This window comes from Lepidochelys kempii, chromosome 1 (assembly GCF_965140265.1).
Source record: "Lepidochelys kempii isolate rLepKem1 chromosome 1, rLepKem1.hap2, whole genome shotgun sequence".
NCBI lineage: Eukaryota > Metazoa > Chordata > Testudines > Cheloniidae > Lepidochelys > Lepidochelys kempii.
The window spans coordinates 221,821,313-221,844,451 of record NC_133256.1 but is presented as its reverse complement, the minus strand read 5'-3'; the positions used below and the strand labels follow the sequence as shown (position 1 = coordinate 221,844,451).

The following is a 23,139-nucleotide window of genomic DNA, read 5'->3' as shown; positions in this document are numbered from 1 at the left end:
AACATTATTGGGGATATTCCCAATGAAATTTTCAAGATTATTTAATCAGTATCTTGTGACAGGATTGCTAAACGAACTTTAAAGAAAAGTTGCAATGGAAATGTCGTAGCAGAGTATTTTCAGATGAAGTAGAGCAAGTCAACAGGGAAGAGAAATGTCAAAGCAACACCACCTCCTACGCCAGATGGACTACCAACTACAGATCTTTTAAAAAGCACCAGATATAAACAGAGAGCTTTTACTTGACTTAATCAGAAGTAAAGGTTTGTATTACTAAAATCTAAATTTTGAAGGATTGATGTCGAAACTGAAACTTTCTGCCCAGCCAGGCTCTCAGGGTCATTCATGAAATGGTGAAGTATTAGATTTAAGTTAACAGCTTTTGGTTGCTGGAGTGAGACAATCCTTCTCTTCAGTATGTAGATATACAAAAAATATCTTCAATTTCTAAAGAGGATGGTTGCTAAATATTGTATCTAAGAAGGGATTTGGGGGCACTTCAAGTTAAAGAAATATGGATTGCATGGTTTATGAAGTTGTTTTCTAGGTTAATCTATCATAGTTTAATGTACATAGAATGAATTTGCATGTCTTTGATTTCTTTGTACAGTCTACATTAGTCAATATAAAGTGACTATTTAGAATGTAATCTTTCATGACACTCCATTAATTACCATGGTCTTAGTCTATCTAAAACTACCTATCAAATATTTTCATCTACTTCCAGAGATGCTGCAACAATTTTTATAGTGGGGGTGCTGAGAGACATTTAATCAAGCTGTAAACCCTGCAAATAATGGAAACCACTTCAAGCCAGAGAGTGCGGCACCACGCTCAGCACCCCTAGTTCCAGCACCTATGTCTACTTCTGTCAGGTATTCATCCCTGGTGTTAACTCTCTTTACATTCGGAATACAGAAGAATTATACGCTGGCTTTTATTTGCATGTGTAAATTGTTTATGTTCTCAATATTCAACAAGGATTGACACACACAAAATTTCATAAGCAACATGAATGGAATATTTCTAGCTCCGATAATGATGTAATATATAAAACAAAAACGATTGCATTATTCTCTGCTGTACCAAGTTCTGACATAGCCCCTTTCCCATAACATACAGCCTAAAACATCTTCACAATAAAAAGAAAAGGAGTACCTGTGGCACCTTAGAGACTAACACGGCTGCTACTCTGAAACTTCACAATAAACTTTTCATTTAGGTCTTGGACAGTCTGGAAAGTGTTTTTAAATTGTAATGAGCAGGACTTTTTTTTTTTTTTGCAGATCTTCAAAATGATACAAATAGATTAAAGAAACAGAGTTCTGCAAAGTTTTCAGATATGAAAAATATAAAATTTTGAACTTGTTTATTCCATCAGCAAAAATAACATGGTAACCCCTAAAGAAATAAAATAACACATTTGTAAAGATGCAAAACTCAAAACACTTTATACTTTTAAGTTTACTGTACTAACCTGAAACATTACTGCTTATCAGCCAGTAATAGAACTTTACTTTTAATACCCCTGAAAAATATAGTTTCCGACATTAACCCAAACACTTTTTAAAGTGAATTTTTGATCCTTACAAAGAGGCCAGCTCGACAGCCCTAATGAATGTCTTCTTCAGTTTACCTAGAGTTTACCTGTGACACACCCAGGGTAAGATCCAGATTTATGAATTAGTTGTATCTCCCTGCCCTCTAACCTGGATGCCTATTCACTGCTTTGCTGCTGTAGCCACCACTCCTGATCTGCTCACTCATAGCCTGCAGTGTGCAGTCACTCTCAGCTATATTGTGAAAGTGCTATAGCCAGCCATTCTTGAATTATGCTGCAGGGTCACCCCAACACTCCCAGTCCCAGATTTTCCCCCAGAAATGTGTATCTTGTACTGCCCAGCCCTTCCATGCACAATACATGGTTATATAAAGTTTGTCGTTTTATGAATAAAAATGATATGCAACCCTTGCTGATCCAAAATGGAGTTTCCCAAACACTTCAATTCAAACACACTGGATTAGATAAAACAATGAAACAAGTTTATTAACTACACAGATTTTAAGTGAACACAGGTAACGAGGCATACAAGTCAGAATTGGTTACAAGAAAAATAAAAGTAAAATGCAACTAATGCCCAACTTAACCAACTAGAGTAGCTTCAAAGCAAAGTTTCTCTCACCACATTTTTTAGCACTATTACTGGCTGAACTTCTTTCAGTGAGACTCCCTCTCCCAGTCCAACACTGCTTCTTTTGGCAGGTGTTGTGAATGCCATAAAGAGAAAGAAAAGAAGAGAATATTTGGGGTATCTGCCCTTCCTTTTTATGGTCGTTTTCCTCCTTTGAGAACCCTCTTCAGACAGGCAACATGGTGACAGGCAGACTGTGTGGATGGGAACCCTGTGCTGTTTCCTTGCTAAAATGTAGATTTTTTTTTTTTGCTTCTGTCCCTTTTTTGCTGAATGAATAGCCACTTAGCAGGTGATGGCTCATTTGACCTTGTTTACACCTGACGGAGGCTTCAGTTTGCCCTTTTTCTCCAAGGAAGTGGTCTGGCAACTCCCCAGACTTGGAATACATCTTAATAACACCATACATTGGAATCTTATACTTAACACACAATGCTGGCACACGTGTTTTACCAGGACAATAATGATCTGCTAATTATGAGTTTTCAAATAATACCTCACAAGGCATACTTTGTAAAAAAGTTTATTACAATAGTGTGCAAGGGGTGAACACAGTAACAGGTGTTACTGTGCTGACCTGGAAGGGACCACCTCAAGGTCTCAATGTTGGAAAGTACTTATAGACAGAAAATACAGCTCACTTCCGAGGCCACATCACAACCGTTATCTAATAACTATTTTCGCTTATTACCATTCTGGGCCAGAGTTGAACTGGTCACCCAGGAGTGAACGGTTCTGTAAGTGGGATGGCTTGATTTAAATCATAGATTTTAATTTTGTTTTGCATTTGTACTTCAGTTAGTTTTCTAAAGAACAGTTAATACTCATTGGCTGGTAAACATTAAAACACGGTGAACTGCAACTAAACACAGTCTTTACACTGAACTTGGTACTTTTGGATTTCTAGAAGGATAGACTTGTACACAATGTTTTAAGCAATTATAGAGCTTAACGTACATTTATTAAGATTAGAAAATTGTGAGTGATTCTGTGACAGGATGTACTAGGCTGTTCTTGCTTAGAAGGCATTGCAACCCTGACACACCCAACTGAAAGAAGTGTCATTTGGGAAGAGGGGCAGTGAATTTTGACCTCCAAGTACTGCCTAGAGAAGGCATCCAGGGTACATCTGCACTACACTGTAAATTTGGACTCAGACTCAGGTTTGAACCCAACACGCTCTACCATCTACGCACAAATATGACTTGGGTTAACAAGCCCTCAGGAATTGGGTTCTAGGACCCAACTGGGATGCAGGTGAGCCGAGTCCCCCTGGGACTCGGGTCAAGCCCTGTCATTTTGCAGTATGCATGTGGCTCAAGCCTGGGTCCCCAGACTTGTATCTGGAGATTCCGCCAACACTACCCCAAAATCCCTTAGGCATGCGTTTCTCAGCCCCTCTACCACAAAACTTCCCAATCAATTCTCAGAAACCAGATGCAACCCCACTGTTTTCAAATACAGCTCAAATGCCACTGCCTAGCATTTGCTTTCCACATTGACTGCTCATGTGGAAGCATATTTAACATTCCGTGTCAGCTATGGCCACCGATAGGAAGAACCTTTGCATCAAGCATTCTGGTAGCTGGCCAAAGGAACATAACTGAATTTTGATAAATATCTGGTGCAAGGTGAGCAAGACATCCAACTTCTGTAAGGGTGCAAGAAATGATCATGTGTACAAAGACATTTTAAATAAAACTGAGATGCTGAGGATCTTCCAGACTGCTTATCAGAGCAGAGAGCAAGTCAAATGGTTTAAAATTGACTACAAAGTGGTCAGGGATAGTAATGGCACCTCTGAGAACTCATCTGCTACTTGCCACTTTTACTAGCAATTTGACTGGGTGCTGAGGGTTTCAGTGAGCACTGAGTGGTGCATGACAATCTGCTAAGCAGGGACAGCACCCTCATAAGTCTGGAGAAGAGAAGACTGAGGGGGGACTTGATAACAGTTTTCAAGTATGTAAAAGGTTGTTTCAAAAAAATGTTCTCTTTAACCTCTGAGGCTAGGACGAGAAGCAATTGTCCTAAATTGCAGCAAGGGCAGTTTAGGTTGGACATTAGGAAAAACTTCCTAATTGCCAGGGCAGTTAAGCACTGGAATAAATTGCCCAAGGAGGTTGTGGACTCTCTGTCATAGGAGATTTTTAAAAGCAGATTAGACAAACACCTGTCAGGGATAGTCTAGATAATACTTAGTCCTGCCTTGAGTGTAGGGTACTGAATTAGAAGACCTCTCAGGGTCCCTTCTAGTCATATGATAAGAAGAATTGCTTGCTTCTTCTAAAGGGGAGTGCTGGGTGAAGCTGGGGAAGGAGAGTTTCTCCCTTGTCTCAACCACAAATGCTCAGCTCTGGGTCAGAGCCTAACAATCCCATTTCACCTTCAGTTAAAGTGTGTGATATGAACTGTTTATTTTTGTTGTGGAGGGTAAAAGCACAAGTGGCCATTTTGAGATGAATTTCAATTAATTAACAAGGAGCTTGCCGTATGAGATGCTTTGCTTCTTGGTGAGCTCAAACAAAGTCATTTCTTATTTGCTAGATCAATTTTCTACTTGTGATTTGTGTCCAAATGTATTTGGACAGAAATTGGAATTAAATTAGAAACACACAAAACAGCATTTTAAAATAGGCATTTTTGTTAGTTTGGTGCAATAAGGGAGAGGTCTCTGGGACTAATGTGAGGGCGAGAGCAGTAGGGTTCAGTGGGAGAGGTGGAATATTTAAGGAAGGAAGGGGTCTCTGGGGCTAACGAGGGCTTTGGGGGTGAAATACATCAGGACAGATGGGGGATCCTTTGGGCTATAGAGGGGGGCTAGAGGGTAAAGAGGGGGGGCTGGAAAAGGAAGCTCCTTGGGGTTGGGCACAGCTAGGATGTCCCATGGGATTTGTGTAACTGAGGGGGATGGAGAAGTGGGAGTTATTTGAGGGATGCAGTACTGGGTTAATTTCAAGGGGAGAACCCTAAGGTACTGGTTGGGGGTATTCTGGGATGGTTCACTGTGGCAGGGAGTGGTAACTATCTCATGGAAAAATGAATAATGCTTAAAAAAATGTGGTACAGCTAAAGTGGGATTTATACATTTTTATTTATTTATTGTCAGATGCCATAATTTATTAAAGTAAATGTAACATAATGAAAGAAAACAACAATTTAAATGGATAAAACAGTAAGAAGTTAATGGAGCTATAGCTATGCCTCGCTTACCGCGAGGCCATCTCCGCTCCTCACAGCCACTATGTAAACTACATTGGCATGAGTCTTTAGATCATCCCTCTTCCAGGGTGGGTTGGTCCCCAACATCTGTTGGCTCCTTGACCCCTTTCCTGCAACTGCCTACAGGCTTCCTGCCAAGAGTGCTGCTTGGCCGCGCTCAGGAGAGGCAGCAATATGGACAACGTTGACTCCCACCTGAAGCCCCAGCCCTTGTTGTATCCCCAGCCAGTGGCCCCCTGCACTTCAGAACCAGGCCCCGCAAGAGAAGCTGGGTGCATCGTTGCTCCCCCATTTCACTTTACTCACGCCGCCATGACAGATGTTCCCAGGTACCCACTACAACTGTCCCGTGTCCCACACCCGGCCAGCCCCGCTGCTGGCCAGCACAGCGCGGGCTGGGGGTGAAGGGACGTGACAGGGGTGTTCATCCCCGTCACCTCCCGCTAGTCCCCTGCTTTAGCGGGGCCCGCAGCGTTGCGCCGGGGCTCAGCGCGCTGCCCGGCAGGGAGGCGGCGTGTCTCGCGCTACCACGGCTGCGGGGGGGACCCAGGTGACACAAGTGGCGCGAGCCCCACCCCAGCGCCCGCATCCCACCGACCTCGTGGGCAGCCCCCTCGGAGGCGCCGAGGCGTCGACTCAACCCCGCCTTCGCGGGCCCCGCAGGCAGCGGCTGCCCGTCATTAGCAGGCGGCGGCGGCGGCGGCGGCGCCTGGGGAAACGGAGGGGGGGAGGGGCTATCCGCGCGCTCCAGGTACTGCCCGCCAGCTCCAACCGGCTCCGAACGCGCGCGGGACCCCCGAGCCTGGCTCCCAACGCCGCGTGACCGGCAGGAGGCGGAGCAACGTGAAAGCCACATCCGGGTGAGAGGCTGCTGTCCGTGTGCGTGCCTAAGGGTGAGAGCGGGTCGCCCGCGTGAGCGGGAAGGGTGGCGTTTCCCGGGAAGGTGGCCACCGCAGCAGTTGCGTCACCTGGGGCAGCTGTACTGAGTAGTGACGTACGTACGTACGCACGCAGGTAGACGCGTCTGCCCGGCCCAGGAGAGGGGAAGCGGGGGTGGGGGAGGAGGGCATTTGGAGTGAATCACCTTCGGCGACAGGTAATGGAACGTTCGGAACGTTCTAAATACCAGCGGTTTCAGCGGCTCCGAAGGTGTGGGGGGAGGGTCGTTTCTTAGGCAGGCAGGCGGGCGGGCGGGGCCAGTCCCTGCCTCTTGGCTGGGAACCTGTTCGCCCCTTGGGTTGGCTCTGCTGAGTTCAGTTTGCCAGGCGCTTCAGTGGGGGAGCTCAACAGCTCCCTGAGCAGCCTGGCTGAGCCTGAAGGGGGTGTGAGGTACCCCGGCTCACTGGCCCCCTCCCTCTCCCACAGCTGGGGCAGGGGTTGGGGAGGCACCTGCAGGGCACGAGCCCAGCTGCTGTTGCAGGTGATGGCTTCAGGAGGGCTGGTCTCCCGTTCCTGTCCATTTCTGCAACAGGGTGCTGTGCCCCCGCCTACTAGTGCTGCCAAGGACCCCACGCCAGGGCAGGTATGCCCCTGGTTCTCACAGACCACATGGAGGAAGGGAGGTTACCCAGTGAGGTTGACAGTATTTCACTGCAACTGCAAAATCCTTCATCCCTCTGTGCCTTAAAATTAATATTTCTCAGTGTGGTCGGTCGAGTGGTTACAGTGGTAGCCTGGGAGTCTGGGGACCTGGGTTTAATTTCCTGCTCTGCCACAGACTTCCCTGCGTGACCTGGTATGACTCCCCTTTGTCTTTCTGTGTCTGTGTTCCCTCTCTGTAAAGCGTGGATAATTGTATGTACTTCACAGAGGTGTTGTGAGGATGCACACTAAAGGCTGCGAGGTGCTCAGATACTGTGGTAATGGGCCCTTCTTCCCTACTCAGAATACTGATAGCTGGCAGTTTGTCTGTTTCCTTGAAATATTATTTTAGTGCAGAAGGTGATGGTGGCCTTGAGGCATCAATTTCCCTATTGGTGGAATGGGTGGGGCTAAAATGAGTGACAAATCTACTATGGCAAATAGGGAACTTCCCTACCACATGGTGGGTAGGATGGTAGGTGCTAAAGCCATCAATTTATGAAGACTTTGTTGAAGAAGTAGATTTTTAGAACTTAAGATAGAGAACCGTTACTCGCCAACGTGTCTGCTGACGGATGTTTATAATACCCCAGTCCATAGTAGCAAAGTGAGGCTATCAAGATCCTGGTCAGTTTTGCTCCTGTTCAGGATAGCTGTGAAACTGCCAATGATCATGTCAATTTCACTTTGTTGCTAGTTAGCACTGCTACCAGTAGCAGAGACCTTCCCTAAAGCTTGCAAGCAGTGGCAAACGGGGCCTATGGGAGTGGCAGAATAATCAGGAGGTTCTGGTTGCGGAAGATGAAGTCAATTCGGTAATGCTTCAGCCAACCAGTATTTTCACTTCTGAGTGTTGGCTTCCTAGTGAAGTGACTCTCAACAGACTGGTAATGATTTTTGGTCTCTAAAGGCAGAATTTTCCAGTCCTTTACTTACATTTACATATCAATATCTGACCTTAACTGCTGCCCTTGGAACTTCCCTCTCGCTTCTTTTTGACTCTGTCTTCAGTCATGGCTCTTCTCTCTGGACTACTTTGCTTGCCTTATGGGTATTCTTTCCAATGTCTCTGTTGTCCAGTCCAGATTAGAAATATATTGTTTGGTAGTTTGCCTCAATGCTTCAGTGTGGTTTTGGTCGGCACCCATATTTCAGTGCTTCTATGACCAGTTTTCAGCACTTCAGTTCTTGTCTTTGTGCTTCAGTGCCTGTTTTTGAGCACTTTGTTGCCTGTCTCCATGGTTAGTTCAGAGTATTTTGATGCCAAGTTTTTCCAAGATGTTTTGCACTCAGGTGTCTGTATTGTTGATGTTTCCATGGTTGGCTTTATCACATCAGTGCTTATGGGTAAGTACTTAAGCACCAGTTGGCGCAAGTGGTTTTGGTATTTGTTTGTATTGTTTTTACTCAGTTTCCTCAACTATTAAGGCAGAAAGATGACTGTTGAGACACTTTAGCGGCTTCAAAGGCTATCTGAATGGTAGAACCAGATCAGTAGTGAATGAGTATGTCTGCTGTGCTGCATTTACAGTTTAACAAGCAAGTACAGAGGTGTCCAGTGTGCAAGCATTTGGCACTTTGGTAATGAGGAAACATGGAGAACATCTTCTTTTCAAGGCATCCTAGGGAAACGCCCCAAAGTCTGGCACAAAGTCATCCTAGACTGCTTCAAAAGGGAAGCTGCTGAGTACAGTGTGTTTGTACCATCTGCATCAACACAAACCTAGCTTCCTCCTGATATGTCCTTGAAAGTAGGTTCACCAACAAAAAGCCCTGTACTGCCACTCTGATAAGGGTATGTCTTCACTACCCACTGGATCGGCGGGCAGAGATCGATCCAGCGGGGATAGATTTATTGTGTCTACTCTAGATGCGATAAATCGACCCCCCCGAGCGCTCTCCCGTCGACTCCTGTACTCTAACGCTGCGAGTGGTGCAGGCGGAGTCGACAGAGGAGTGGCAGCAGTTGACTCACCGCGGTGAAGACACCATGATAAGTCAGTTTAAGTACATTGACCTAAGTACGTTGACTTCAGCTACGTTATTCAAGTAGCTGAAGTTGCGTAACTTAGATTGATCCCCCCACAGTGTAGACCAGGACAGTATATGCCAGAACTTTGAGACTTCAGGTCTCAATGTTGAAATCTTTGATGCTGAGTTCTCATGTACCTGATGAGGTGGATCCTTGACACAAGAGATTGAGGTAGGGGGTGTTGAGAGAGAAACCACTACTTTCTTCTGACACACTGCAGTCATATTCCTGTAATCCAGTCAGCTCTGCTTCTGGAGTTACTGCTGATGTGTATTCCCACCTTGGGGGATAAAACAGTGATTTATGATATTACTATATGCTACAAGGCTGACATTTTTCCAGTAACAGCTTTGAGGCATTCCTCTTGTCCTTCACTTGTCTGGAGCTCTCAGAGCAGTTTGAATCCTTTTTATATGAAAGTTGATACCTGCTCCTGTGGAGTTTCCTCTTTGGCACATAAAGCTCCGGCTTTGATGCCAGCCCCTTTGTGCCTCTTATGTTGGGATTCCGGCACAATGACTGCTAGAACTTGATGAAGCCTTTGTGATGTTCCAGGTCCTTCCATTGAGTAGACAATTTCAGATGCTTGTGTGGTGTAAGTTGAGGTTCAGGAGGAAAAATATAACTAGATGGAGTCATAAGTGCCAGAGGATTCCTCTGATGCTAAATGTAAACCAAGGCAGAAAAGCAACTGGATAACAACCTTCCGGGCAGGATTCAGCATTCTCCCAATTTTTACAGAAGCTGCTAAGACATCTAAGTTTGATGTCTCTGAGGAGTTGGCTGATTCTTACTGCCTTTGTGAAAGTCATCTTCCAGAAGGACTTAAAACAGCAACTGGAAAAAGTTTGTGGTGTGGTGCAGACCAACCCCCATTAACTTCCAAACTTGTATTGCATAAATATTTCTTGTCACATTCTTCAACCGAGTCTATCCAAATTTATTTGACAGGTATGTCAGCCTATTGTGCACTAGTAGATAAGTGTTTCTGTAGATCTTTATTGTCAGATTCATTCAGGGCTTGATCCTTTTTCAAATGCCTATATTAAAAAGCTCCTTCCATCATTGAGTATTAATGTGGTGTTGATGAAACTCCTTTTGAACTCGTTTCTTACTTGAAGGGTCTTATTTCTGGTGCGTGATCTCCATTTTATAGCGTGAATAAGTTTAATCCACTTTCATACATTTATTTCTTTTAGAATAGCAAAATTTATGAATGTTTTGTATTTGTTCGCATCTTTCAGGCATCCTGCATAACATCTAGAATTGCGAAGGAAGTATCTTCTCCCTCACTGTGTTTACAAAATAAATACAGAAAATCTTATTGGCATTGGCCCTATTGTTTCTGCCTGTCAGAGTTTTATTTTCATTTGGTTTTTCTCTTGGACATCACTTGAGCCACGCACCTGTTTCCCAGAATTGAGACTCTTGGAGGGATGCTATTTTTATCTTCTCTTAAGATATCATTCCAATAGGCTTCATATTCACCTGCCCACTCCCCTCAGAGTTTGGGAGTAATTGCTCTAGAAAATTATGTTTTTTTAATTTTAAGCAGTAGGTTTTTTTGTTGTCCCCTCCTCCCCCAAATGTTTTGTTTTAATTTAGTGGTTTATTTAGGGAGACTGTACCTCCAGCTCATTAAGAAACTGACTTGGAGGAGAAAAGGTTAAATTCGGAGAGTTGCGTGGGCAGGAGAGCCGACAGAAGTTGAGGGCTGGCTTAGATTCCATCCTGCTACTGCTTGTCTTATGGACCAAAAGTTGTTAAGATCTTGAGGCTTTCTGCTTGTCTCAGCCTAGGGAATTAAGATTTAGGAGTGTGAATCTTATTGGAATGGTATCTTCAGAGAAGCTGATTTAAATATCTGTAAGTTTCCCTTTCAGCAACCAGAGTGGGCATTTTGAATTTTGACTTCATAATTTATTATGCCTACTTGCTAGAAGCTTATTAAACAGATGATGTTCCTAAGCAATGTTTAGGGAAAGCCCCCTGGTAGAATTTCTAGCACTCTACACTTTCCCCTCAGCTGGGTGTGGGAGCTGCTTACCAGGACCTTGCCTGTAGGTCTGAGAGTAATCTTTCATATTGGCCTCAGGCTAGTAGGTGTCATTTAGTAATTTTTTTAAGCCATGGAAACAGGGTTAATAACAATGACTTATGGAACTGATGAGCCCTAATATTAATAAATGTCTTTGGGAGAAAGTGGTATATAGAAGTGAGAAGTATTATTTAGATTACTATTTATTTTTTTTGAGATGGGCTTTCAAATCCTCATAATGGCAGTATATATGCTACGTGGTATAAGTAGCAACTTAATTCTAAAAGTCAGGCTGACATTACCTCAGGAAAAAAGTCAAGCCACGCTTAAGAGAATATTTTTGTTCTTAGTCTATGAAAGTGATTAAAACATATGAGGAAAATCGGCACAGGAAGGATAACATGCTTTCTTTCCCCCGGATGATTCAGTTGTCTCTATTGAGGGAGACAGCCTGGAAAAAGTGGCTAATAGCTGTTAATTTCTTGACAGTACAAATACAGCTAACAGAAAACACATTGTAGATCTCCATTTTCAGGTCATATGTGACTTTTTTTTTTTAAGTATGAAAATCTTTTTTGTTTTAATCTGAGGTATCTTCAAGCATACCCACATTATTGTGACAATTGGGAATCTAAAATCCAAAACCTTATGGCAGTCATGCAATACTAACTTTCCACTGATACTACACAACCTTTGATTTCTCAGTCTAGAAGGATTAAAAATCTGACTTTGAGGTTGTAAATAAAATCCAGAGGTTTTAAAACTATTGTTATAGAATGCTGATGATCTGTTTAGTGCTGAACAAGGAGACAGGGTTTGAGACCTTTCAGTCCACTGGTTCCCAACCAGGAGTACACATACCCCTGGGTGTACTCGGGGTCTTCCTGGGGATACTACCAACTCATCTAGATATTTGCCTGGTTTTACCACAAGCTACATAAAAAGCACTAACAAAGTCAGTACAAACTAAAACTATTTCATACAGACGATTACTTGTTTACAGGGTGGATTTAATGTAAATCAAATTGATTTAAATCACTAGTCAGGAAGACTGGATTTAATCATGGATTTCTACATAAAAGTGCATTCTTGTTGGTTGTTATAACTATAAAACATATTCTTCACAACTTAGAGATTGATGTAGGTTTCATATTTAGAAGGTACACACTACATTTTAAAGTGATTTATTTTGAAAACTTTTCTGATTAGTTTTACAGCTATATCAGAAAATGAATGATTGTTTGGTTATTTCATTTCAAAGGTAATTGAAGCAGATATTTATGAAGTCATTGGGAGGTGAACTATCTCCAATTCAATAATCATTAATATTTGGAGGATTTTCTTGACATGCTGTATTAGGAGGAGAACATCACTAGACAGACATTTAAATTGTTTTATTTAACTAAAACAACAACGTTATGTATTCTGGATTTTTTTCTTCAACAGCAAACATATAATATTATAACAGAACAAGCATATAATTTTTGAATTTAAAAGTTCAAGTTTTTTAAATCATGCTTTTGTTAAAACTGTTTAATTAGAATAGTTAAACAAAAGATTAAAAAAATCGATCATCGATGTCAGCCAGGTCAACATGAGAAACTTTAAATATTAGCTTCTGCAGCTAACTCAGTCGTCTTCATCTTCATTTTCCTGTTTGTTCATAATCTGGAAAAGAAAAACAAGTTTTCCTGCTTTTTCAGGACCCAAGTGACTTCTCAATTTGGAATGAATTAGTCCAAAGGTAGAAAATATTATTCTTTCTACACTGGTAGAAGAAACTACTGCTGTTAAAAGTGAGATTATAACTTCAACAGTCTCTGAATGCAAGTGCTTAAGTGACTTCCATCAGTTCACTGGTGTGTCTTTCTTTAAAACATCATCAACAAACATATATTTCTTGAATGGTTCTTATTCCCAAACTGGGTCTCTCTTATGGCCTGCTGCCATATTTGGTTTTCCCTTCTAGTGACAGAATGGTATGGTAGATCTCAAATCAATGAAGGCTACACTCAGACCTCAAGACTTCTGGAATATGCTGCTCAAACAGTTTCACTTTTGTTTCTACTGCCTGTCCCTCTGTTCTCACATTTATCTCCAGACTTATCCTTGTCCAGATCTATTCTGCCCCCAACAGTGTTCTATTCATTGAACTTTTTGAAACTTTGCACTTTTAGAGAGGTAAGGGATTGACTCTGTGTACACAAATTTGCAGAGGGACAGTAGGGTTGAGGTCTGTTATTTCTCACCTCTCTATTATTTATTTAAAAACATTTTTGCTGTTAACAAGGATGTTATCTCTGGAGACAGATCCACAGATTGAGAACAGCAAAATTTAGCATCTCTGATGGTACCTTCTAGATTGAGCACTGAGTCCCATTGGGTATATATAGATTATTTAAATTAATCTTTCTGCAGGAGCCTCTGGAAACCATAAGATTGGGTCCCTAATCCATGAACTATTGGAACTCATTTACAAAACTTTTCTTAAACGTTACATGAATATATCATCTCATATTATAGAATTAGAATGTATAATCCCTAGTCCATGATGAGATGTCTTTGAGCTATAATGTATCTTAATTAAAACTATCTTTAGATCAGATTTTTTTGATAAAATGCTTTGAGGAAAAAAACCTATTTAAATAAAAAAAATCATTGATTTTATCCACCCTGCTTGTTTATACTGCTCTATATACTACATACTGAAATGTAAGTACAATATTAATATTCCAATTGATTTATTGTATAATTATATGGTAAAAATGAGAAAGTAAGCAATTTTTCAGTAATAGTGACACATTTTGTAAGCAAGTAGCTTTTAAGTGAGGTGAAACCTGGTACACAAGACAAATCAGACTCCTGAAAATAGTCTGGAAAGGTTGAGAGCCACTGTTTTAGCCTATCCTTGGAAAAGTCACTTTATACAGATATGTTTCAGAGTAACAGCTGTGTTAGTCTGTATTCGCAAAAAGAAAAGGAGTACTTGTGGCACCTTAGAGACTAACCAATTTATTTGAGCATAAGCTTTCGTGAGCTACAGCTCACTTCGTCGGATGCATACTGTGGAAAGTGTAGAAGATCTTTTTATACACATAAAGCATAAAAAAATACCTCCCCCCCACCCCACTCTCCTGCTGGTAATAGCTTATCTAAAGTGACCACTCTTCTTATAATGTGTATGATAATCAAGGTGGGCCATTTCCAGCACAAATCCAGGGTTTAACAAGAATGTTTTTGGGGGGGGGGTGGTATGAAAAAACAAGGGGAAATAGGCTTGAATAGAGACTGGGAGTGGCTAAGTCATTATGCAAGGTAACCTAAGTTAATTGTATCCAAATTGCAAATGAATTCCAATTCAGCAGTCTCTTGCTGGAGTCTGGATTTGGAGTTTTTTTGTTGTAATATTGCAACTTTCATGTCTGTAATCACGTGACCAGAGAGATTGAAGTGTTCTCCGACTGGTTTATGAATGTTATAATTCTTGACATCTGATTTGTGTCCATTTAGTCTTTTACGTAGAGACTGTCCAGTTTGACCAATGTACATGGCAGAGGGGCATTGCTGGCACATGATGGCATATATCACATTGGTGGATGTGCAGGTGAACGAGCCTCTGATAGTGTGGTTGATGTTGTTAGGCCCTATGATGGTGTCCCCTGAATAGATATGTGGGTACAGTTGGCAACGGGCTTTGTTCCTGGGTTAGTGGTTCTGTTGTGTGCTATGTGATTGCTGGTGAGTATTTGCTTCAGGTTCGGAGGCTGTCTGTAGGCAAGGACTGGCCTGTCTCCCAAGATTTGTGGGAGCGATGGGTCATCCTTCAGGATAGGTTGTAGATCCTTAATAATGCGTTGGAGGGGTTTTAGTTGGGGGCTGAAGGTGACGGCTAGTGGCGTTCTGTTATTTTCTTTGTTAGGCCTGTCCTGTAGTAGGTGACTTCTGGGAACTCTTCTGGCTCTATCAATCTGTTTCTTCACTTCCGCAGGTGGGTATTGTAGTTGTAAGAATGCTTGATAGAGATCTTGTAGGTGTTTGTCTCTGTCTGAGAGGTTGGAGCAAATGCGGTTGTATCGCAGAGCTTGGCTGTAGACGATGGATCGTGTGGTGTGTCAGGGTGAAAGCTGGAGGCATGTAGGTAGGAATAGCGGTCAGTAGGTTTCCGGTATAGGGTGGTGTTTATGTGACCATTGTTTATTAGCACTGTAGTGTCCAGGAAGTGGATCTCTTGTGTGGACTGGACCAGGCTGAGGTTGATGGTGGGATGGAAATTGTTGAAATCATGGTGGAATTCCTCAAGGGCTTCTTTTCCATGGGTCCAGATGATGAAGATGTCATCAATATAGCGCAAGTAGAGTAGGGGCGTTAGGGGACGAGAGCTGAGGAAGTGTTGTTCTAAGTCAGCCATAAAAATGTTGGCATACTGTGGGGCCATGCGGGTACCCATAGCAGTGCCGCTGATTTGAAGGTATACATTGTCCCCAAATGTAAAATAGTTATGGGTAAGGACAAAGTCACAAAGTTCAGCCACCAGGTTAGCCGTGACATTATCAGGGATAGTGTTCTTGACGGCTTGTAGTCCATCTTTGTGTGGAATGTTGGTGTAGATGGCTTCTACATCCATAGTGGCCAGGATGGTGTTATCAGGAAGATCACCGATGGATTGTAGTTTCCTCAGGAAGTCAGTGGTGTCTCGAAGGTAGCTGGGAGTGCAGGTGGGGCCTGAGGAGGGAGTCTACATAGCCAGACAATCCTGCTGTCAGGGTGCCAATGCCTGAGATGATAGGGCGCCCAGGATTTCCAGGTTTATGGATCTTGGGTAGTAGATAGAATATCCGAGGTCGGGGTTCCAGGGGTGTGTCTGTGCGGATTTGATCTAGTGCTTTTTCAGGGAGTTTCTTGAGCAAATGCTGTAGTTTCTTTTGGTAACTCTCAGTGGGATCAGAGGGTAATGGCTTGTAGAAAGTGGTGTTGGAGAGCTGCCGAGCAGCCTCTTGTTCGTATTCCGACCTAGTCATGATGACGACAGCACCTCCCTTGTCAGCCTTTTTGATTATGATGTCAGAGTTGTTTCTGAGGCTGTGGATGGCATTGTGTTCCGCACGGCTGAGGTTATGGGGCAAGTGATGCTGCTTTTCCACAATTTCAGCCCGTGCACGTCGGCGGAAGCACTCTATGTAGAAGTCTGGTCTGCTGTCTCGACCTTCAGGAGGAGTCCACCTAGAATCCCTTCTTTTTGTAGTGTTGGTAGGGAGGTCTCTGTGGATTAGTATGTTGTTCAGAGGTATGCTGGAAAAACTTCAAATCCAGACTCCAGCGAGAGACTGCTGAATTGGAATCCATTTGCAAATTGGATACAATTAACTTAGGCTTGAATAGAGACTGGGAGTGGCTAAGTCATTATGCAAGGTAACCTATTTCCCCTTGTTTTTTCCTACCCCTCCCTCCCGCAGACATTCTTGTTAAACCCTGGATTTGTGCTGGAAATGGCCCACCTTGATTATCATACACATTGTAAGGAGAGTGGTCACTTTAGATAAGCTATTACCAGCAGGAGAGTGGGGTGGGGGGAGAGAAAACCTTTTGTAATGGTAAACACCCATTTTTTCATGCTTTGTGTGTATAAAAAGATCTTCTACACTTTCCACAGTACGCATCTGATGAAGTGAGCTGTAGCTCATGAAAGCTTATGCTCAAATAAATTGGTTAGTCTCTAAGGTGCCACAAGTACTCCTTTTCTTTTATACAGATATGTGGCTTGATGACCCTTAAATTACTAATAATGTAGTGTGATTTTAGGGCTAATCCATTCAGACTTTCAGGTGTAGTCAAATATAAGACCACTCATCCTTGTTGCAGCCCACATCTTAGTAGAGAACTTGTCGCCAAGAACACTACCTTTCTGAATTGGAATTCCATAAAGTCCCTGTGGCAAATATATCAGCTGCTTATACATGAAAGTAATATTAGGAAATTATTTTTAGGTGTCTTTAGTGCAATATTGTGTTGTCCTTTATGAGAGAATTAATCACATTGTCTACTCTTGCTCTTAATTTTGTTTCTTTCTGTCCCAAAATCTGTTTCCTCTTTCCTCTTCTCCCCTGCCCATTCCTAGAAGCCACCTGGACTTCTCCCTCTGCATGTACTTCTCTGTTTCTCACCTTCTGTGACCATGCCTGGTTGCCTTGTTTCTTTTCCCCATGGATATTTTTTTATTGCTAGCTGGTATTTCCAGTTCCACAGGTGGCAATGGCTGCTATGGTGGCTTCTGTTTCCTCTTTTCCTTTTATACAACAGTAGCCCCAGTAGAAATGGAGAAGAGCCAGCATCATGTGATCAGCCAGCAAACGGCAGACCCTTAGTGGTCCGTAGATCACAGTTTAGACAAAGGCAACAATATTAACAGCTTTATTCTCTTCTCTGGAAACAAAGTATGTGTGTATATTGAGGTGGGAAAGGATGCCCTAAAAGCGAACTCTTAGGAAAAGCAGCAGGTCAGAAAAATACTATTTTTTGAGAGCTGTGACCTTTTACTGGGACCATTGCCTGTGCTTCCATTAGGCTGCTGTGGATTTATGTGGGGACTTCTCTTAATGTGTTGGGTGTGTTCATTTTGGGAAGCTGGACCTCTACCTCATTGCAATAGGGAACATCTGTTTGAACATATTTATCCAAAGTTTAAAATAGTGTGTTTTACACTGATGCATTACATCTTTCATGACCCACTTTTGTCATGATGCCTACAGGACGTTACCCAACTAATTTTGGCTAGGGTCAGAGTCTCTTAAAGATTATTTATTTTCTTTATTTTTTAAAAAGTATATGTGATTGTATGTTTTATTCCTCTCTTTCACCCTTTTGTATATTGCTTCTTTTCTTAGATTATGAACTTTACAGGTTAGATTGTGTGGATGGCACTTAATTCAAGGTGGATACTACTGGAATAGTAATGATTATTAGGTCACCAGGACTGAAGATAGCGCTGTTGAGTTTATAGCTTCAACAACTATTCCACATTAAGCCCCCAAAAATATTTACGAGCATGGTGAAGTGTAACCAAGTAACCCCTTTGCTTTCAGTTAAGCAAGTCCATAAGTATTTGTAGGTTCTGGACCAAACCCCCTTTTTGGGGGGGGAGGGGGGTTAGGGGTCCATGGCAGTTTCTTCTGTCTGTTGCTTTCTATACTGGCTAAGCTTAGTTTTTGTCACCATTAAATGGCATTTACTGGTCTGGCCCTTTAAAATGCCCAAGTCCCTTTGAAATCGAGTCATCTTGGTTATATGTCCAATTTTTTGTATTTGATACCATTGTCTTTGTACTCTGATGAGAAAACAATGTATTCCAGAAAGCATTTATTCAGCATTTCTAGTATGTAATAGCCAAGTTGTAACAAGCTGTTCACTCAGTAAAGTAGGTAAAAGGAGAATACTTAAATTTTCTGTCCTCCTCTATGCCTTCATGTATAGATAAATGTATGGAAAGTAATGCAATCAAACCTTCAGACAGGATATTTCATTTTGCTTTGTGATCTCATTAACTCAACACTATACGTTTTTTGAAATAACACACATAGGGTTTATAAATTTTCAAGTTTGTTTGTAGTTAAATAGCTTTCAAGAAGTTTTGATCCTGCCTTTTACACAGTACTGTGTTACTCATATACTGACATGTACTGCTGTTCACTCTTGAGGCTTGTCATCATTGCATTGTTAACTCAAGCTATAAACTTGAGTTTTGCTCCTAACCTGACTCCTGTTCCACGCACATTGCTAGGTCAAATTAAGTGGCATTGTAAGCTTGAACTAGGTAGGGGGATATGTAGTGCGGCTGATGCTGGAGCTAATAATGCAGTGGGGATATAGTAGCTTAAGTTGTGACTAGAGTTCAGTAATTAACTGGTTTTTCAGTTTGGTGGCCGAACTGAAAAATCAAAACATTCAGTTTAAGATCGAACCAAAACAGAAACTTTTCAGATTTCTCATTGAAACAAAAGTTGAAAAATTTGTTTAGGGTCGAACAAAATGTTTTTGATGGTTAAATGTTTTTTTTTCTTTTTAAATAAAAGTAAAGGAATTCCAAAATGAAACTTCTTTCCAAAACAAAAAAAATTAAAAATGAACCATTTTGATGTTTTCAATTTTTTTTATTTGATGGAAATGATCTGCCAAAATTGACCAGAATTTGCAAATTGTTTGGTTGCCCAGAATCTGCGTTTTTTTTCACGAAAAAACTATTTGCACTAAAAAATTCACCCAACTTTAGTTACATATCCCCATTGTCTGCTAATCCAATCACTCTGTGCTGCTAATTCAATCATTCTGGGTCGCTCCAATGTTGTTTCACAATGAGGTCACTCTCACTTGAGCTAGGCTCAAGTGGAATAATTTGAGTGTACTAATTTGAGGTCTCAGTTGCAGTGAAGATAAGTCCTTAGACATAAGTTTTTCATTTGTTGCATTAGTACTAATGGTTTTGTTAAGAGACTTCCTGCTCAGTAGGAGTCCAATTCTTGCATCAGCGTTATAGCACATATGGTCCTTAGGGATTTTTTTTGTTTCCTATTGTGTTGTTATTACCAGCATGGAAATGAAAGCTAATCTTAAGATTTTAGTTGGTGGTCTCAGAATCGGAAGCAGTCACTGTTGAATGATTAATCATATTATATAGAAGAACAGTTGGATAAAATGTGAATGCAATTACCTCTGTTGTTTGATTCAATGTCACTATAGTAAAATTATCAAATTTTATAAATATGCCAAATATGAACTATTAAAACAAAAAAGCAACACTCAATCAAAATAAAATAGATGAATCCTTATATTTAAAACAAAACAGACAAATCCACACTGTTATTGTCAAAGGTATTGTTGACTGTAATCAGATGCTCTTAAATGTGGATCCTGTAAACATGTCTGCATTTGTTTAAACTTACTGTCATAAGTGGTCTCATTGAAGCCAGTGGACAGCTCATGGTGGTAAAGTGAAACATAAATACAAGTTTGTGTAGGATTCAGGCCTTGGTTTACATTTCACAAAGTGGGGAGGAGTGAGAAGTCACCTGGGTATGAACTTGCAGTTTCTATGTATGGGCAGGTCCTCTTGAATACAATAGTAATTTTTTTCTGTAAAAGAGTGATCAGGCTCATAAGCCTTCATGTGCCATGTAAATATATTTTCTAAATGTTGTATTTTTTAGATTTAAAATATTAAGTGTTTTTATTTGATTGAAATTAAAAACAATTTTTTTCAGTATCAAAAACTGTAAGAACATTGTTATAAAAGGTGTAAATATATAAAGGAATAGCTCTCTGAAGTTTTCGAATAATAACTTAACTAATTGATGTTCTAAAATGAAAACAACTGCACAAAAAGAGAGTCCTGTTACCTCCTGAAAAATTAAGAGATGATAAGTTGTTCCAGGATTGTGTGGAAGGATGAGGTCTGCTTAATAAAATATGGTGTATATAATATGACAAACAACACATAGAAGTGAAGAATCGTACTGGGTTATAAAGGATGTTGCACACGTTTTTGACCGTGTCTTAAAACAGCTGGATCATTAGGATAACATTGTAGAATTAAATACAACAGAACTGGCCCAGAGTATAAAGCTTAAACAGATGCATTTTATCCTGGATATTAGAATCTGGTGTGGCATTTAGTTCAAATGTTTTTCAAGGCATAGTGTATGGTCCCAAAAGGGTAAACCGGATCTGTACTACCAAGTTTTGCTAGCATAATTTTGTCGGTCAGGGGTGTGATGAAGTTGATTTGTGACTAGTATAGCTGTGCTGGCGAAAGCTCATAGAGTAGCTGCAGTTATACTGGCAAAATTGCACGTTTGTTGGTCTACTTTATTTTGTTTGGGGGGGCTAGAGTAAGCTATTGTAAGCTATCCTAGCAAAATCCAAGTTTTTCCAGTATAATCTTTTTTGCACTAGGAATCCTTTGCCTGTGCAATCTAGATATGCTGTCAAAGCCTTCAAAGTGTAGGTATGGCTTTAGTGAAGATTCTCTTTAAGAGGAGGAGTCCACGAAGTGCATGGATTATTCCTGGTATGAATGTAAATACAGTTTTGATTTTTTTAATATAAAAGGAATTTTCTGCCTCAGAAAATTTTGAGAGCTTCAGGTCTTGATTATTTTCCAAAAAGCTTGTTTATAAATGGGGGTTACCCAAAAAAACCCTCAAACCTTCATATAATAAAAGAAATTTTAAGTTTTTCAAGGAACACGGTGGATAATTCAGTGTTGTTGTCTGTGTTTGCTTTCTTGCTTGGAGCTCTGTAGATTAGTCCACACTACAGGTACAAGAGAGAAACAGATTCTAAGGTTGTTTTTCTAACTGGTTTTCCTGATTTGGTTAGACCTGTCTACAATTCAAATGTGTCATGCGTCTTCATGTAGATTTTTTTCTTCCATGGTAGAGATTGTCTATTTTGGAGTGCCAGGATTCCATTTTGGAGTGCCAGGATTACATTTGATTTTCAGTTGTCCATAGATCTCGTTGAAAAAGTTTTTGTCCCTTCTCCCATTAGATTTGTGCTTATGGTCCATGCAGTATTGATATTGTGGGAAGGATTTGAGCTCTGCCATAATAGAAACTTGTGTCAGTACTGTGAATATATTGGTAGCAAAAGAGTAGCTTTGCTATAGAGGAAGAAGAAACTCTGCTTCATTGCTAGAGAAAATTAAGAACTATAATTTGTGCAGAGAGAAGTACTTGACATAATGACATCTCTGAGTCTACTTATCAAAGTTGTGATGGTTCCTGTTTTTAAGGCAAAAAATACTGAGAAATCGTAAATAGTTGAAATATAGTTAGGACAATGAAATAAAAATGATGCCAAAGAATGGAGACCTGTTGGCTTCTTACCATCTGTTTTTTATATGGTATCTCTGGCTAACATTTTCTAATTAGCAGTGGTAGTGTTCGTAATCTTTTCATCGCAAACATTTTTAGTGAAATTTTTTAAGGAGGGGACTTAGGTTATGTAGATACAAAATCTTTCACTTCACAGTCACTGACCTGAATTCAGCTCAGTTTGTTAGTGACCAAACTCTCATGTAAAATGAGTTGATGGTGAGATGATAGTATCACAGATATCGCTACTATAATTGTCATTTGTGCTGACATTCACAAAAGGTAAGCCAGGGGTTCAATGGCATGGCAAGTGAAAGTGGTCCTTCCAGGTCAACACTGAAATAGTGTGAGGAAGCTAGTCCTGCCACTTCCCACTCTGCACCGGTTCTGTGGATACAAGAAGAACTTCAGTCTTCAGGGCTGTCAGTCAAGCATCTTTCACCATCTGCACAATTCCTTCTTAGGCAAAATATAAAGTTCTTAATGTTAATAATTAAGTTATTTTATTAAGTATTACATTAGATTTATTGTCTGGTCTACCACCATATTTGAGCATGCTACTTGATAATACAGAAATATCTGCCCCAAAGACAGGTTTCAGAGTAACAGCCGTGTTAGTCTGTATTCGCGAAAAGGAGTACTTGTGGCACGTTAGAGACTAACCAATTTATTTGAGCATTGGTTAGTCTCTAACGTGCCACAAGTACTCCTTTTCTTTCTGCCCCAAAGAGTTTACGATCTAAGCCCCCTATTCTGAAGATAGATTGTGTGTGGTGGTTACAGTGTGCGGTGGTTACAGTGTGCCTGTATGAATTCCCTTTGCTAGATTGGACTTCTGTTAGAACGAGAACAATTGAAGGTTATAATTCAGGAAGGGGAAGGGAGAGGACTTTCTGAGAATTTTTTTTCAGTAAACTAGTAAACTCTTGTAAATATGGAATCATAGAAATGTAGTGCTGGATGGGCTTCAAGAAGTCATCAAGTCCAGCCTGCTGTGCTGTGACAGGACTAAGTAAACATCCCTGGCAGGTATTTGTCCACCTTGGTTTTTAAAAGCTTCCAATGATGGGGACTCCACATCCTGCCTTTAAAGCCAGAGCTTAACTACCCTTATAGTTAGAAAAATTTTCCTGATATCTAACCTAAATCTTCTTTACTGCAGAGTAAGCCCAATTACTACTTGTCCTACCTTCAGTGGACATGGAGAAC

At 41.1% G+C, this 23,139-nt stretch overlaps 2 protein-coding genes across 13 annotated transcripts in view; one reads left to right on the top strand and one right to left on the bottom strand.

The window, feature by feature from the left end:
* PTHLH (parathyroid hormone like hormone) overlaps positions 1 to 6,356 on the bottom strand; it is a 154,430-nt gene extending 148,074 nt beyond the window's left edge. The window contains exon 1 of the mRNA XM_073315351.1: positions 6,013 to 6,356. The gene's annotated coding sequence lies outside the window, so the exon portion shown is untranslated. The remainder of the gene's footprint in view (positions 1 to 6,012) is intronic.
* The window catches only part of CCDC91 (coiled-coil domain containing 91), a 334,198-nt gene continuing 317,239 nt past the window's right edge, over positions 6,181 to 23,139 (top strand). For 7 of the 12 annotated variants that reach the window (XM_073315319.1, XM_073315302.1, XM_073315329.1 and 4 more), the window contains exon 1: positions 6,254 to 6,307. The gene's annotated coding sequence lies outside the window, so the exon portion shown is untranslated. The other 5 variants (XM_073315272.1, XM_073315252.1, XM_073315262.1 and 2 more) reach the window with 5 other exon arrangements.